Source organism: Taudactylus pleione, unplaced genomic scaffold (assembly GCF_031769625.1).
Source record: "Taudactylus pleione unplaced genomic scaffold, aTauple2 ptg000885l, whole genome shotgun sequence".
NCBI classification, from domain to species: Eukaryota; Metazoa; Chordata; class Amphibia; order Anura; family Myobatrachidae; genus Taudactylus; species Taudactylus pleione.
In genome coordinates this window covers 1,558,115-1,574,149 of record NW_028285286.1, presented here as the reverse complement: position 1 = coordinate 1,574,149, position 16,035 = coordinate 1,558,115, and positions in this window count along the sequence as shown.

Below are 16,035 nucleotides of genomic sequence, written 5' to 3'. Positions count from 1 at the left end.
TTTTGGGAAACTACGCCCCCTGGCCACTGGCATCCTACGTCATGTCCGCTATTTATTAGATTAATCGAGTACATCGACCAGCGTATGAACTGCTCGCTATTCTTGTGGTTGGTTTTTGCTACCACAATCTTGCGAGCAGTTCTGGCTATAAAATAACCCAGTGATGTGGTCAGTGACGCTGCTGTTTTAATTATGCACACCCATAAAACGGCCGTTTTGACCTTTAAGCACGCCTGCGATCGGATCTCCACTCCCCGTTTTCAAGCACCTTCCCCTGTTACCACCCACATACGCCTCCTCCTGTCACTCAAAATAGCAGGCATTCGCTATTTAGCGAACAAACGATTTTCGGCCGCACTGACTGGTTCCCGCGTGCGTATAACGATCCGTATGCATGCGCAGTTGGGCAAACATCGCTCGGAGCGAACGAGCGGCCGCTTACGAGCGGCTCTGAATCAGGCCCTGACTTCCTGCTATGTATCATGGAAAACAACAGATTCATGGGCATAAATTCTGTTTTACTGTTGATGAAACCATTACGGCAGGAAAACAGAGGAATTGGAGCATTTTCATATATCAGCTCAAAGTGCTGTTTTGCAAAATGTCACCGATCAGATCATTTTCTGCACATGATTAATCTCCTCCTCTACGTGCTTGGTAAATTTCCCGGCAAAAAGTCCATAAAATGAATGATTTATGGAGAAGAAAAAACAAAACCCTACCATTATTTCATAGCCCGCATTTAATAAGTATACCGATATACATCTGGCATGTCATATTTCCCCCACAGCTCTCTCTTGCTTAATGAAGTCTTAACATAAAATATGTGCAAATGAATATATAAACCCAGCAGTCAATTATCTATTTTTTATTTACTGACTAGTTAGGCGAGCTTGTGCAAAGAAGGAAATATTAATCCGATTTATGGAATAAGTCAGCAAAACTTTAGTCAAAACTTTTTAGCATGTTCTCTGCAGAATACTCCAGAAGCTTAGAACTGTCTGCTATGCACAGCGGGGACAGCAGGGGGAGGCTCAGCGGCCAGCTCACTTCTGGTCTGCACTGGGGCCTGTTACTGAGATTGGCAGGTGACCATACATTTCGGGAAGGGTCATCTCCGACTACGCTTCCCAACATGTCCGATATTGATACGATCACTTTGCTTATCAGGCGCCATGCTGTGCTATCGCTATCCGTATTGCGTCGGCGCTACGGCTGGGCGGCAAACTCACTTCTGGTCTGCACTGTCGTCCTTAGGCCAGCACCATACCACAATTGTGGGGCCAGTCGTTACCCAGTTTGTGACCGAGTTCCGAGTATTCTGTGCTTGGTCTGAGGGGCAAACTATAACTGAGATGTGAAGATGACCAAACAGATCCGAATAGAAGATCAACAATAAAAAGTAGACAGTATCAACACCAAAAGGTTGACACATTGTTTTTTAACATTTACAAGGTTAGGGTTAGGCACCTGCTGTAGGGGACGATTAGGTACTAGGGTTAGGTTATGGTTAGGCACCTGGGGGAGGGTTAGGCTGCTGGAGGGGACGGTTAGGCAATAGGGTTAGATTAGGGTTAGGCACCTGGAGGAGGGTTAGGGTTAGGCTGCTGGAGGGGACGGTTAGGTACTAGGGTTAGGTTAGAGCTAGGCAACTGGAGAAAGGTTAGGGTTAGGCTGCTGGAGGGGACGGTTAGGTACTAGGGTTAGGTTAGAGCTAGGCAACTGGAGAAAGGTTAGGGTTAGGCTGCTGGAGGGGATGGATGGGCAATAGGGTTAGGCACCTGGAGAAGGGTTAGGCTGCTATATGGGATGGTTATGCAATAGGGTTAGGTACCTGGAGGAGGGTTATGGTTAGGCTGCTGGAGGGGACGGTTAGGCAATAGGGCTAGATTAGGGTTAGGTACCTGGAGGAGGGTTAGGCTGCTGGAGGGGATGGTTAGGCACTAGGGTTAGATTAGGGTTAGGTACCTGGAGGAGGATAAGGGTTAGGCTGCTGGAGGGGACGGTTAGGCACTAGGGTTAGATTAGGGTTAGGTACCTGGAGGAGGATAAGGGTTAGGCTGCTGGAGGGGACGGTTAGGCAATAGGGTTAGATTAGGCTTAGGTACTAGGAGGAGGGTTAGGGTTAGGCTGCTGGAGGGGACGGTTAGGCACTAGGGTTAGATTAGTGTTAGGTACTAGGAGGAGGGTTAGGGTTAGGCTGCTGGAGGGGACGGTTAGGCACTAGGGTTAGATTAGGCTTAGGTACTAGGAGGAGGGTTAGGGTTAGGCTGCTGGAGGGGATGGTTAGGCACTAGGGTTAGATTAGGGTTAGGTACCTGGAGGAGGGTTAGGGTTAGGCTGCTGGAGGGGACGGTTAGGCAATAGGGTTAGATTAGGCTTAGGTACTAGGAGGAGGGTTAGGGTTAGGCTGCTGGAGGGGACGGTTAGGCACTAGGGTTAGATTAGGCTTAGGTACTAGGAGGAGGGTTATGGTTAGGCTGCTGGAGTGGACGGTTAGGCAATAGGGTTAGATTAGGCTTAGGTACTAGGAGGAGGGTTAGGGTTAGGCTGCTGGAGGGGACGGTTAGGCACTAGGGTTAGATTAGGCTTAGGTACTAGGAGGAGGGTTAGGGTTAGGCTGCTGGAGGGGACGGTTAGGCAGTAGGGTTAGATTAGTGTTAGGTACTAGGAGGAGGGTTAGGGTTAGGCTGCTGGAGGGGACGGTTAGGCAGTAGGGTTAGATTAGTGTTAGGTACCTGGAGGAGGATAAGGGTTAGGCTGCTGGAGGGGACGGTTAGGCAATAGGGTTAGATTAGGCTTAGGTACTAGGAGGAGGGTTAGGGTTAGGCTGCTGGAGGGGATGGTTAGGCAATAGGGTTAGATTAGGGTTAGGTACCTGGAGGAGAGTTAGGGTTAGGCTGCTGGAGGGGACGGTTAGGCACTAGGGTTAGGTTAGAGCTAGGCAACTGGAGAAAGGTTAGGGTTAGGCTGCTGGAGGGGACGATTAGGCACTAGGGTTAGGTTTGAGGTGAGTGTTTGGGCATAGGGCACCCTGAACTGTTCTGGCTGGGCATCTTCAGGTCATCACCACTTAATACACATAGGGCTCTATTTACTACAATCCGCATTTTGATTGCAGATTGTAGTGTGATATTACCGACTGCGAATTCAGGCAATATCTCAGGGATTTACTAAAAATCCCTTGCAGGGACAGAGCTTGCGCTAAAGCTCTGTCCCTGCGAATCCCCTCCGCACACTTATCACGGTATTTTCACAAAAAATACCGTGACAAGTGCCGACGCATGCGCCGACCACCGCTAAGCCCCCCCGCCACGATGGCGGAACCCCCGGCGACCCCCCTCTCTAAATTACACTTACCAGCAGTGATCGGTGCTCCGGTGACGACCGGGCCCCAGTATAGGCTGGGAGACCAGCTGACCGGAGGGGAGACATCACCGGAGCCCTGATCAATGGTCCCTGTACTCAGGTAAGTTTTTTTTTTGCAGTGTATCAGCTTGCGGTCTGTTTAGACCACACAGCTGATCACTGGGGCCGGCTCCGGGCTCTGCTCTACCCGTTAGAGCAGAGCAGGAGTCCGGTAACCGGGGGAGACCCTGGATAACGCCACTTCCAGGTGGCGTTATTATCACAGGGCTTTCCCCGCTATCTTTTCACAATTTATTTTTAGTAGTTTTGCCCAGATCACATTTCCCATTACAATTATGAGAAATGCGATCTGCTTACTAAAAATAAGTGATAATTAGGGGTTGGAGTAGAATTTTACGAATTCTACTCCAATTGCCCTTTAGTAACTATAGGTGATACTAAAATAATGTGAAAAGGGTGTGAAAACACAAAACACCCGTTTTCACTTTATTTTAGTAAAAATAATGTTAATAAATAGAGCTCATAGTCACTTTGTATATCACTTTTCATGTTTGTTTCTTATTCATGGTTTTTTTTCACATATATTTTTTACCTTTATTACTATTACAACACTTATTAGCTACCTTCACACACCTGACACTTTATAACACTTATTAGCTACCTTCACACACCTGATACTTTATAACACTTATTAGCTACCTTCACACACCTGACACTTTATAACACTTATTAGCTACCTTCACACACCTGATACTTTATAACACTTATTAGCTACCTTCACACACCTGATACTTTATAACACTTATTAGCTACCTTCACACACCTGATACTTTATAACACTTATTAGCTACCTTCACACACCTGATACTTTATAACACTTATTAGCTACCTTCACACACCTGATACTTTATAACACTTATTAGCTACCTTCACACACCTGACACTTTATAACACTTATTAGCTACCTTCACACACCTGACACTTTATAACACTTATTAGCTACCTTCACACACCTGATACTTTATAACACTTATTAGCTACCTTCACACACCTGACACTTTATAACACTCATTAGCTACCTTCACACACCTGATCCTTTATAACACTCATTAGCTACCTTCACACACCTGACACTTTATAACACTTATTAGCTACCTTCACACACCTGATCCTTTATAACACTTATTAGCTACCTTCACACACCTGACACTTTATAACACTTATTAGCTACCTTTATAACACTTATTAGCTACCTTTATAACACTTATTAGCTACCTTCACACACCTGATCCTTTATAACACTTATTAGCTACCTTCACACACCTGATCCTTTATAACACTCATTAGCTACCTTCACACACCTGATACTTTATAACACTTATTAGCTACCTTCACACACCTGATACTTTATAACACTTATTAGCTACCTTCACACACCTGACACTTTATAACACTTATTAGCTACCTTCATACACCTGATACTTTATAACACTTATTAGCTACCTTCATACACCTGATACTTTATAACACTTATTAGCTACCTTCACACACCTGATACTATATAACACTTATTAGCTACCTTCTCACACCTGATACTTTATAGCACTTATTAGCTACCTACTTATTAGCTACCTTTATAACACTTATTAGCTACCTTTATAACACTTATTAGCTACCTTCACACACCTGATACTTTATAACACTTATTAGCTACCTTCACACACCTGATACTTTATAACACTTTATTAGCTACCTTCACACACCTGATACTATATAACACTTATTAGCTACCTTCACACACCTGATCCTTTATAACACTTATTAGCTACCTTCACACACCTGACACTTTATAACACTTATTAGCTACCTTCACACACCTGATCCTTTATAACACTTATTAGCTACCTTCACACACCTGACACTTTATAACACTTATTAGCTACCTTTATAACACTTATTAGCTACCTTCACACACCTGATCCTTTATAACACTTATTAGCTACCTTCACACACCTGATCCTTTATAACACTCATTAGCTACCTTCACACACCTGATACTTTATAACACTTATTAGCTACCTTCACACACCTGATACTTTATAACACTTATTAGCTACCTTCACACACCTGATCCTTTATAACACTTATTAGCTACCTTCACACACCTGACACTTTATAACACTTATTAGCTACCTTTCTAACACTTATTAGCTACCTTTATAACACTTATTAGCTACCTTCACACACCTGATCCTTTATAACACTTATTAGCTACCTTCACACACCTGATACTTTATAACACTTATTAGCTACCTTCACACACCTGATACTTTATAACACTTATTAGCTACCTTCACACACCTGATACTTTATAACACTCATTAGCTACCTTCACACACCTGATACTTTATAACACTTATTAGCTACCTTCTAACACCTGATACTTTATAACACTTATTAGCTACCTTCACACACCTGACACTTTATAACACTTATTAGCTACCTTCACACACCTGACACTTTATAACACTCATTAGCTACCTTCACACACCTGATACTTTATAACACTCATTAGCTACCTTCACACACCTGATACTTTATAACACTTATTAGCTACCTTCACACACCTGATCCTTTATAACACTTATTAGCTACCTTCACACACCTGATACTTTATAACACTTATTAGCTACCTTCACACACCCGACACTTTATAACACTTATTAGCTACCTTCACACACCTGATACTTTATAACACTCATTAGCTACCTTCACACACCTGATACTATATAACACTTATTAGCTACCTTCTAACACCTGATACTTTATAACACTCATTAGCTACCTTCACACACCTGATACTTTATAACACTTATTAGCTACCTTCTAACACCTGATACTTTACAACACTCATTAGCTACCTTCACACACCTGATACTATATAACACTTATGAGCTACCTTCACACACCTGATCCTTTATAACACCTCCCTTTTTTTTCATGTGATGCCCTGGGGAGGTCTTTGGCTGGGCTGTTCTTTGGGGTGTCCTGCGTCTCAGATGTGACCACCAAAGTGTTAGGGACCTGCATAGTGCATCTGCAATTTCTTTTCCTGTGTATATTAGGTTAGGGTTAGGCACTGTGTTTAGGCACCTGGAGATGTCATGTGAGCCCAGGACTGTTGGGCTCCTCTCATTTACTGACGGTGGAAACTGCATCATGCCCTGATTGCTGGAGGCTTCATAAATCAGAAGCACTGTACAACGGCACCACTGTGCAGCACGCCTGCGAGAATTAACAACATGGCCGTTTCCTATAGCTAATAAGCAGGTTGTGCTGGTGATCTTGCACAAGCTTGTGAGCAGATGGATGAGAGTGATCACTGAGGTGTGGTCCTATTAATGAACTGTGGCCCTGATTCAGAGCCGGACGCTCTGACAAGAGCGCTCGCTCTGAATCAGGGCCGTCCTACTTAAATGTGGAGTGGCCTATAGCGAGCGACCATGATGATGGTCGCGATGGTCAAGACCATCTCGACCATCGGGCTTGCGACAAACCCTGCGGTAGGGTCTCGTGGCCGCAAGCCCTGGAGTGATTTTGGTTCTATCAGAGCCAAAATCACTCCCACTGACATCTCTAGTGACGTCAGTGGGGCCGGACCCAGACGGTAGGCGTTCCCATGGGAACGCCTCCGTCTGGCAGCCACGCCCCCGGCACGCCCACCAAAGGGGGCATGCTGTCAGTCACCATCGACAGCACGCCCCCTTTGGTGCGAGACCCGGAGCGACAGCTTGGCTGTCGCTGTCCGGGTCTCGCGCATACGCACGACGGAGCTCCCTCTGTCATGCGCATGCGCATTGGGGTAACATCGACCCGCTTGCGAGCGTCCTGCGCTCGCGAGCGGGTCTGAATGATACCCTGCATTTTTAAAACAGTTAAGGTGCATACACACAACGATTTCATGTATCGTTCAATCGTTGAAAAAATCATTCACTTTCTGAGTTAAAACGATGAACGATTATCGTTCATGCGCGTTCACGTTTGTAGTTCAGTCAGACTGACCAACTCAATGATTTTCTCTAAGGGAATATGCAAAAATCGTTTGTAGTTCAAAAAAATCATTCATTACATTTAGTAAATGAACGATTTTAGTAAACGATTTTCGTTAATTTTTCCCTTAAAAAAAATGAATGAAAATCGTTTACTAAAATCGTTAATTTACTAAATCGTTGTGTGTGTATGCAGCTTTACAACTGCGCATAATAAATTGCTGTGCACGATAGCCCCCCGGTGGCCAATGCATTTCTCCAAACATCCGTGACTGAAAGATCAGGACAAATTAGGCCGCTTGGAAACCCAAACCACGCCCAGTCCACAAAAGCCACGCCCCCAGCTGCCCATGTCATGTCTGCTACAGGCAAAACCACGTCCTTCTGTGGCAGGCCACGCCTCTTCAAGACACCAGAAATCTGGACTGTCCTGTAAAATTGGGGATTGTTGGCCCCTTCTGCCCATGTCCAATAAACAATGTCGGAGGCGTCTGCAGACACTCTTTTGTTCGCCCATGGTGTTCCATTTACTTTCATACGCATATGCAAGGTTCTGCCAAAGTGTGCAATAAATCTCTCTGATACGAAGTAGATGAGCCTAGTCCGCCCACCAGGTATCCGTCTGCAGACGCAGCTGCCATCATTAGTACCCGGACTCACGCCAGCCCCACACTGGGTACAAAAGATGTCAGAAACAGACGTCAGAACGCTGGGATTACGCATGGAAGTTGGATTACCCACCCACAACGCTCCCAGGAATTGGGGCTATCCCTTGTGAACGTATGGTCCACCCAGAAACGCCCCGTTTTATGTGTAAACTTGGACAGATCAATCCGTTGGCAGCAGCGATCACCGTCAGTTAGTATAAGTGTGATCCGGCGGAAACGCAGTTGCCAATTTCTTTTTTCTGTACAGCCCGTGCTGAACTCTGCAAATAAAACATTTCACAACTGAATAATAGAAGCGAGTTCTGATTACCTGTGGCAATTGTGTCTGTGAAAGTTTCCATACTATGCCTTGTAGTGCACCTGAAGACCACCAGCTGACCTGAAGACCAACAGCTGCGCTGCACAACTGAAGTCCTCTCACGTGAATTGTCCCTAAAATTCTGCTCGCTCCAACCCTATAAGCTCAGGTCCTGATTCAGAGCTGGACGCTCTGACAGAGCGCTCGCTCTGAATCAGGGCCGGCCCTCTTGTTTTTTAGAGCGGCCTCCTGGCCGCTCAGTGGCGTAACTATAAATTTTGCTCCCCCATGCCAAAAAAGTTTCAGGCGCCCCCCCCGCCCAAAGATCAAACACACCCAAAGACTACGTTTAAGGTGTGTGGTTACATGATACAGCAACGTGCCTTACACATTATGACACACTAAGTAATGCCACTTATAACACAGTGTGCCACACAGGAATGCACCTTACAACAAATTATGCCACACCGGAGTGCCCCTTACAACACATTATGCCACACAGCAATGCCCCTTACACATCCCACACAATAATGCCACATATAACACATAATGACATACAGTAAAGCGCTTATAACAAATTTATGCCATGCTGTAATGCCCCTATTTCACATTATGCCACACTGTAATGCCACATACAACAGATTATGCCACATACAACACATTATGCCACACAGTAATGCCCCTTACACATTATGCCACACAGTAATGCCCCTAATAGCACATTGTGCACACAGTAATGCCAAATACACATTATGCCAAACAGTAATGCCCATTACATCCCACCCTGACAGATCTACTTCACCAACCCTCCTTTCTGCTCCTGCCAGTCCGTCACCTCAGCTCAAGACAGGTTGCACAGTTTTTATGTCCGTGTAGAACCAGATTATTGGGAACATAGTTTATAACCTGTAAACTGTGTATCAAATTAGTGCCCCTTATACAATGCCCCCTGTAGTTGTGCCCCAAAATGCAATGCCCCCTATACTAGTGCCCCTTATGCAATGCCCCCTGTAGTAGTGCCCCTTATGCAATGTCCCCTGTAGTAGTGCCCCTTTTGCAATGTCCCCTGTAGTAGTGCCCATTATGCAATGTCCCCTGTAGTAGTGCCCATTATGCAATGCCACCTGTAGTAGTGCCCCTTATGCAATTCCCCCTGTAGTAGTGCCCCTTATGCAATGCCCCCTGTAGTAGTGCCCCTTATGCAATGCCCCCTGTAGTAGTGCCCCTTATGCAATGCCCCCTGTAGTAGTGCCCATTAAAGTAATGCCCCCTGTAGTAGTGCCCATTATGCAGGGCCCCCTGTAGTGCCCCTTCTAGTAGTTAGCCCCCTGTAGTGCCCCTTCTAGTAGTTAGCCACCTGTAGTTAGCCCCCTGTAGTTAGCCCCCTGTAGTTGCTCCCCCCCTCCGCGCGCACACAAACAAACACACACACACATAAAAGAAAAAAACACAAACACTTACCTTTATCCCCGCTCCAGTGCTGCTGCCGTCCATACCCCGGCGTCCGCTCCTCGGCACTATGGGAGTGACGTCAATACGTCACTCCCATAGTGCTCTGCGGGACCCGGAAGACGGAGCTCACTCCTGAGCTCCGTCCCCGGTGTCCGCTCCTCGGCACTATGGGAGTGACGTCATTACGTCACTCCCATAGTGCGCTGCGGGACCCGGAAGACGGAGGGAGCTCCGTCTGACGGCTGCCGCCGGGGGTTTGAATTGGAGCCGGGGACCCGCTGGTAACACACTCAGCGGGTGCCCGGCAGAAGGAGGGTGCAGGGGGGACGACCGCACCCCCTGCACCCTCCGTAGTTACTACTGACCCCGTCGCCCCCAAGCTACCCAGCGCCTCCAAGCCACCGCGGGGGCTGCGGGGGCAGTAGTTACGCCACTGTGGCCACTCGCATAGCTGTGGGTGACCACCCACAGCTATAGCGAGCGGCCAGGAAGATGGTCGCGATGGTCAAGACCATCGGGCTTGCGACGAGACCCTTGTGGTAGGGTCTCGTTGCCGCAGAGCCGAAATCTCTCCCACTGACATCACTCGTGATGTCAGTGGGGCCGGCCTCAGACGGAGGCATTCACATGGGAACGCCTCCGTTTGGGCGGCCACTCCCCCGGCCCGCCCACCAAAGGGGGCGTGCTGTCACCCAACATCGACAGCACGCCCCCTTTGGTATGAGACCCGGAGCGACGGCTTGCCCGTCGCTATCCGGGTCTCGCGCATGCGCACGACGGAACCGGCTCCGTCGTGCGCATGCGCTCTGGGCCACCATCGACCCGGTTGCGAGCGCACGCGACCAGGTCTGAATCAGGCCATCAGTCCGGTAATTATATCTCCCATTGCCTCCTCCATACATCAGTGAGAAGTCTTTACCCCTCTCCTCTGCAAATAACATACACATCTCGCAGCATGCACCAATGAAATCTCGGGACACTTTTGCAGTAGGGAAGGAGCAGGTTGCACTTTGAAAATTACTTGTGTTATGTTTTAAAAAAGTTTTATGTTACAGAATATGCTCTAACTATACGCAAGATGTTTCTGCATTCAAGGGCAGACAGTGCAGCTTCAGTACCTCACCTTAGCTCCCCAGTTACCATTAACTAAAGAAATCAACGCTCTATAGAAACTCTTATTGTAGCTATCTCATAGGCGCCATAGCATATACACCAAAGTCCTCTCCATCTGTATGTCAGAGGTCAAGAAGTGAATCAAATAGTAGAGAGCTGCGGAGGAACGTTATACCGATAGAGAGACGAGAGATTGGAGAAGTCCCGCTGTTCTACAATACCTCTCTGGGCATTAATAATTAATATTGTTGACATGTAAATTTTCTCATCCCTAATTAGCGCCAAGGTCAGAGAAAATGGCATTTTCCTAGCTGCTGGCTCAGGTCTTTCTTCCTCCTCATCTCAGGGGGAGGCCAGAGTCAGCTGGGAGACCCTGATGTATTCAGAGCGCCACTAAGGTCTGGAGCCCCGCTGAGCGCGCTGGCATGGTTGCAGAATGACACCGCAGTCACACACAGCACGTGGGAACTATAGATTAATCTCATTCTTTGCTTTTACATAAAGTGTACCTGCCTCCTAGTGCCCATGATGCAGAGTGAATGCTACGCCAGTTAGTATTGAAAACAGTAGCTTACATGTCCAGAAAAGTGGGTATATGCATACGTATCTGTGGCCAGAGCCCGACCACACGTGATTAAAATGGCTGCCACGGCACTGAAGGGATTAAGCCTCATGCCGCGGCACCATTTTTAAAAGGACCTTTAGGCGCAGTGCGCCACGTACTGTGAATGTATATGTAATGTGTTTGAACGTGTTATATATTTAATGTGCTGCGCACAGTTGTGGAAATGTACTTTTAAATGTATCGCCTATGCACTTATAAGGAATGTATGTTATATTGCTTTAGACGGCTGTAACATTTAGAATCAAATGGCTTTGAGACATTCTCACCTCCTAGTGATATGTTCATTATCCTGACGTAGTGACCAAACCTTTGTTTACAGCACTTTAATTGAAATGTAATGCAGAGGTCTCCAGTGTCTGTCTGGGTACAATACCCAGCACGTTTGGGGAAAGCAAGTTGTTTGCATTAAAGAAGCTTCTATTGTGTGTAAGAACTTAGAAAGTGTTAAGACTGGGAAAGCCAAACCTGGTTTTAGTCATAGACATGTGAAAGGACGAATGCCATTGAAAATTTGCATTATATGTACCTTTCAGAAACAGTATATGCCAACTAGCGTTCCCGCTAGGCTGTTATAGCGGGGCGTGGCACCCTGCCCTCCAGAAGGAGGGCAAAAAGCTCCCTGCCCTCACAGCCTGCGGGTGCCGTCTTCACCCGCGGGTCGCAGTGTCCCGTGGGTGGGGAAATGTGCGGTGACCCGGTCACCGCCGGAGAATGCGCCCGGCATCTATTCTGCCGGCAGCGCTTGGGGGCTCCCCGGCGTGTCCAGGCAGCCCCCAAGTGCCGGGCACGCCCCCAAGAGTGATGAAAAGCGGACGCGTCTTATAGACGCGCCCCCTTTTCAATGGTCATGCCCCCTTTTCGGGCACGCGCATGGAAGTGCCCTCTCTAGCTCTGGCGCCCTGCCTGCTGCCGGAGCTAGAGTGAACACTACCAACTGTTTTTTGGGTGGTAAAGAGGAAATTATGTTAGTATCTTTAAAATGTAAGATGTGTTTATTTATATTTTGGGAGCTAGCCTGATTGGCTAGAAGGAACACTGGACCTCATTCAGAGCCGGACGCTATTTGCGCTCGCTCGTTCAGAAAATAGGGGTGGCTATTCAAATGAACCGTTCACTCTTTGCGGTCTGTTCACGCCTCTAGGTCTGAACGAGCGAACAAAACTTGCGGTCGTTTTTTGGAAAACTACACCCCCTGGCCGCTCGCATCCTACGTCATGTCCGCTATTTATTAGATTAATCGAGTACATCGACCAGCGTATGAACTGCTCGCTATTCTTGTGGTTGGTTTTTCCTACCGCAATCTTGCGAGCAGTTCTGACTATAAAACCAAGTGACGTGGTCAATGACGCTGCTTTGTTAATTATGCACACCCATAAAACGCCCGTTTTGACCTTTAAGCACGCCTGCGTTCTGATCTCCACTCCCCGTTTTCAAGCACCTTCCCCTGTTACCACCCACATACGCCTCATTCTGTCACTCAAAATAGCAGGCATTCGCTATTTAGCGAACAAACGATTTTCGTCCGCACTGACTGGTTCGCGCATACGTATTACGATCCGTACGCATGCCCAGTTGTGCAAACATCGCTTGGAACGAACGAGCGGCCGCTTACGAGCGGCTCTGAATCAGGCCCACAGGGCGGATTTACCCCCTTGGTAATGTGTATTGGAGTGGCATAGAAGAAGGCTTCGTGCCTGGTAAAATTGTACAACCCTGTATATCCTTTGTGGAGAAGAGCTGCTGCTTGAGAAGATTTCTGTATACTGATGTTCCCCTTCAATTTGAGGGAAGGTCTTTTTCAAGACTTTGAGCAATAAACAACTTTGCCTGACTACAATTGCATCTCGTTCCTTCGACCAACAGAATTGCGCCAAACGCCGTTCTCCGGCTGTTCTGGGTAGAGCTCCGCGTCTCCAAGTTCAAGCCCTCTGCCGTGCAGAGCCTGGTCCATTGCGAGGGTTCAGGAGGAACCAGCCGACACCAATCAGGGGGTGTGGCCGCAGCTAGTCAACGCATACGCCAGCAGAAGCGATTCCAGGTGCCGAGGTAAGAGCCTGGGCGTTGGTAAGCGGTTCCAAGTGCCGATGGGAGGAGCTCAGTGGTGGCAGCATCGTTACGCCCACGCGGCAGTGGGCGGAGTCAGTGACAGGCGGTCACTGACGGTAAGGACATTTTCCAAAAATTTTTCACCTGCTCAGGGGCTGCAAACAAAAATCCACATGAAACTCTATATAGAGTTAACGCAGGGTAACTCGCGCAGCTAATTAGTGAAAAATTCACGTCCGGCCGCGTTAAGTCACAATTACTGCGTTAACCTGGGTAATTGAATTCCACCGTTGGTGGCCCGCAAAAGTTTCAATATAATATTAATAACGCAAATGTCTTCGGCCGCAGTCTACCATGGGACTTCTTAGCCGTTGCATGAACAGGACACATTTGCTGCTAAGTATTTACTAGTAACGCAGCAGTCCGACCATCGCTCTTTACAAAACGTTTTATTATACTGCTTACTAGGTAAACGCAATCAATGCAACAAAGACAGAAGATGGGTCAGTATCCTCCATCCCTTATCTGCCCCACGGAACTCCAGCTCCAGTTAATAAATACTTTACCAGGCTAAAATGTTGCTTTGATTATTATTATTGCCACCCACACAATTCTGCTTAGTATCATTATAACAATAATAATGATAATAATTAAGAGCGACGAAAATTACAATGTGTGAAGGTCAAATTCTGTTTAGATAATAGAGGCCCCCACCCACATCCAGCAATTTAGTCACATTAAAGATTATTAACTCCAACTCATTTAATGATAGACTTTCTCAACATCAATTATTTGCAGTGGTATCGTGGTAACACTGGATGGTTATTGTTACAGATGGGTATTTTTATAGCTCCCATATATAGACCGTAGTGAAATTGTATAGAAAAAAAAAAAACAAGATACACTAACTAGACTGAATGTAGCAATGTAAGTAGTGTAAGTGTGCTAGCACTGTACTATTATTAGGCTGTCTCTGACTTAGGACCAGAGTAACTAGACTGAATGTAGCAATGTAAGTAGTGTAAGTGTGCTAGCACTGTACTATTATTAGGCTGTCTCTGACTTAGGACCAGAGTAACTAGACTGAATGTAGGAATGTAAGTAGTGTAAGTGTGCTAGCACTGTACTATTATTAGGCTGTCTCTGACTTAGGACCAGAGTAACTAGACTGAATGTAGCAATGTAGGTAAGTGTGCTAGCACTGTACTATTATTAGGCTGTCTCTGACTTAGGACCAGAGTAACTAGACTGAATATAGCAATGTAGGTAAGTGTGCTAGCACTGTACTATTATTAGGCTGTCTCTGACTTAGGACCAGAGTAACTAGACTGAATGTAGCAATGTAGGTAAGTGTGCTAGCACTGTACTATTATTAGGCTGTCTCTGACTTAGGACCAGAGTAACTAGACTGAATATAGCAATGTAGGTAAGTGTGCTAGCACTGTACTATTATTAGGCTGTCTCTGACTTAGGACCAGAGTAACTATAGACTGAATGTAGCAATGTAGGTAAGTGTGCTAGCACTGTACTATTATTAGGCTGTCTCTGACTTAGGACCGGAGTAACTAGGCTGAATGTAGGAATGTAAGTAGTGTAAGTGTGCTAGCACTGTACCATTATTAGGCTGTCTCTGACTTAGGACCAGAGTAACTAGACTGAATATAGCAATGTAGGTAGTGTAAGTGTGCTAGCACTGTACTATTATTAGGCTGTCTCTGACTTAGGACCAGAGTAACTAGACTGAATGTAGCAATGTAGGTAAGTAGTGTAAGTGTGCTAGCACTGTACTATTATTAGGCTGTCTCTGACTTAGGACCAGAGTAACTAGACTGAATGTAGCAATGTAGGTAGTGTAAGTGTGCTAGCACTGTACTATTATTAGGCTGTCTCTGACTTAGGACCAGAGTAACTAGACTGAATGTAGCAATGTAGGTAGTGTAAGTGTGCTAGCACTGTACTACTATTAGGCTGTCTCTGACTTAGGACCAGAGTAACTAGACTGAATGTAGCAATGTAGGTAGTGTAAGTGTGCTAGCACTGTACTATTATTAGGCTGTCTCTGACTTAGGACCAGAGTAACTAGACTGAATGTAGGAATGTAGGTAGTGTAAGTGTGCTAGCACTGTACTACTATTAGGCTGTCTCTGACTTAGGACCAGAGTAACTAGACTGAATATAGCAATGTAAGTAGTGTAAGTGTGCTAGCACTGTACCATTATTAGGCTGTCTCTGACTTAGGACCAGAGTAACTAGACTGAATATAGCAATGTAGGTAGTGTAAGTGTGCTAGCACTGTACTATTATTAGGCTGTCTCTGACTTAGGACCAGAGTAACTAGACTGAATGTAGGAATGTAAGTAGTGTAAGTGTGCTAGCACTGTACTATTATTAGGCTGTCTCTGACTTAGGACCAGA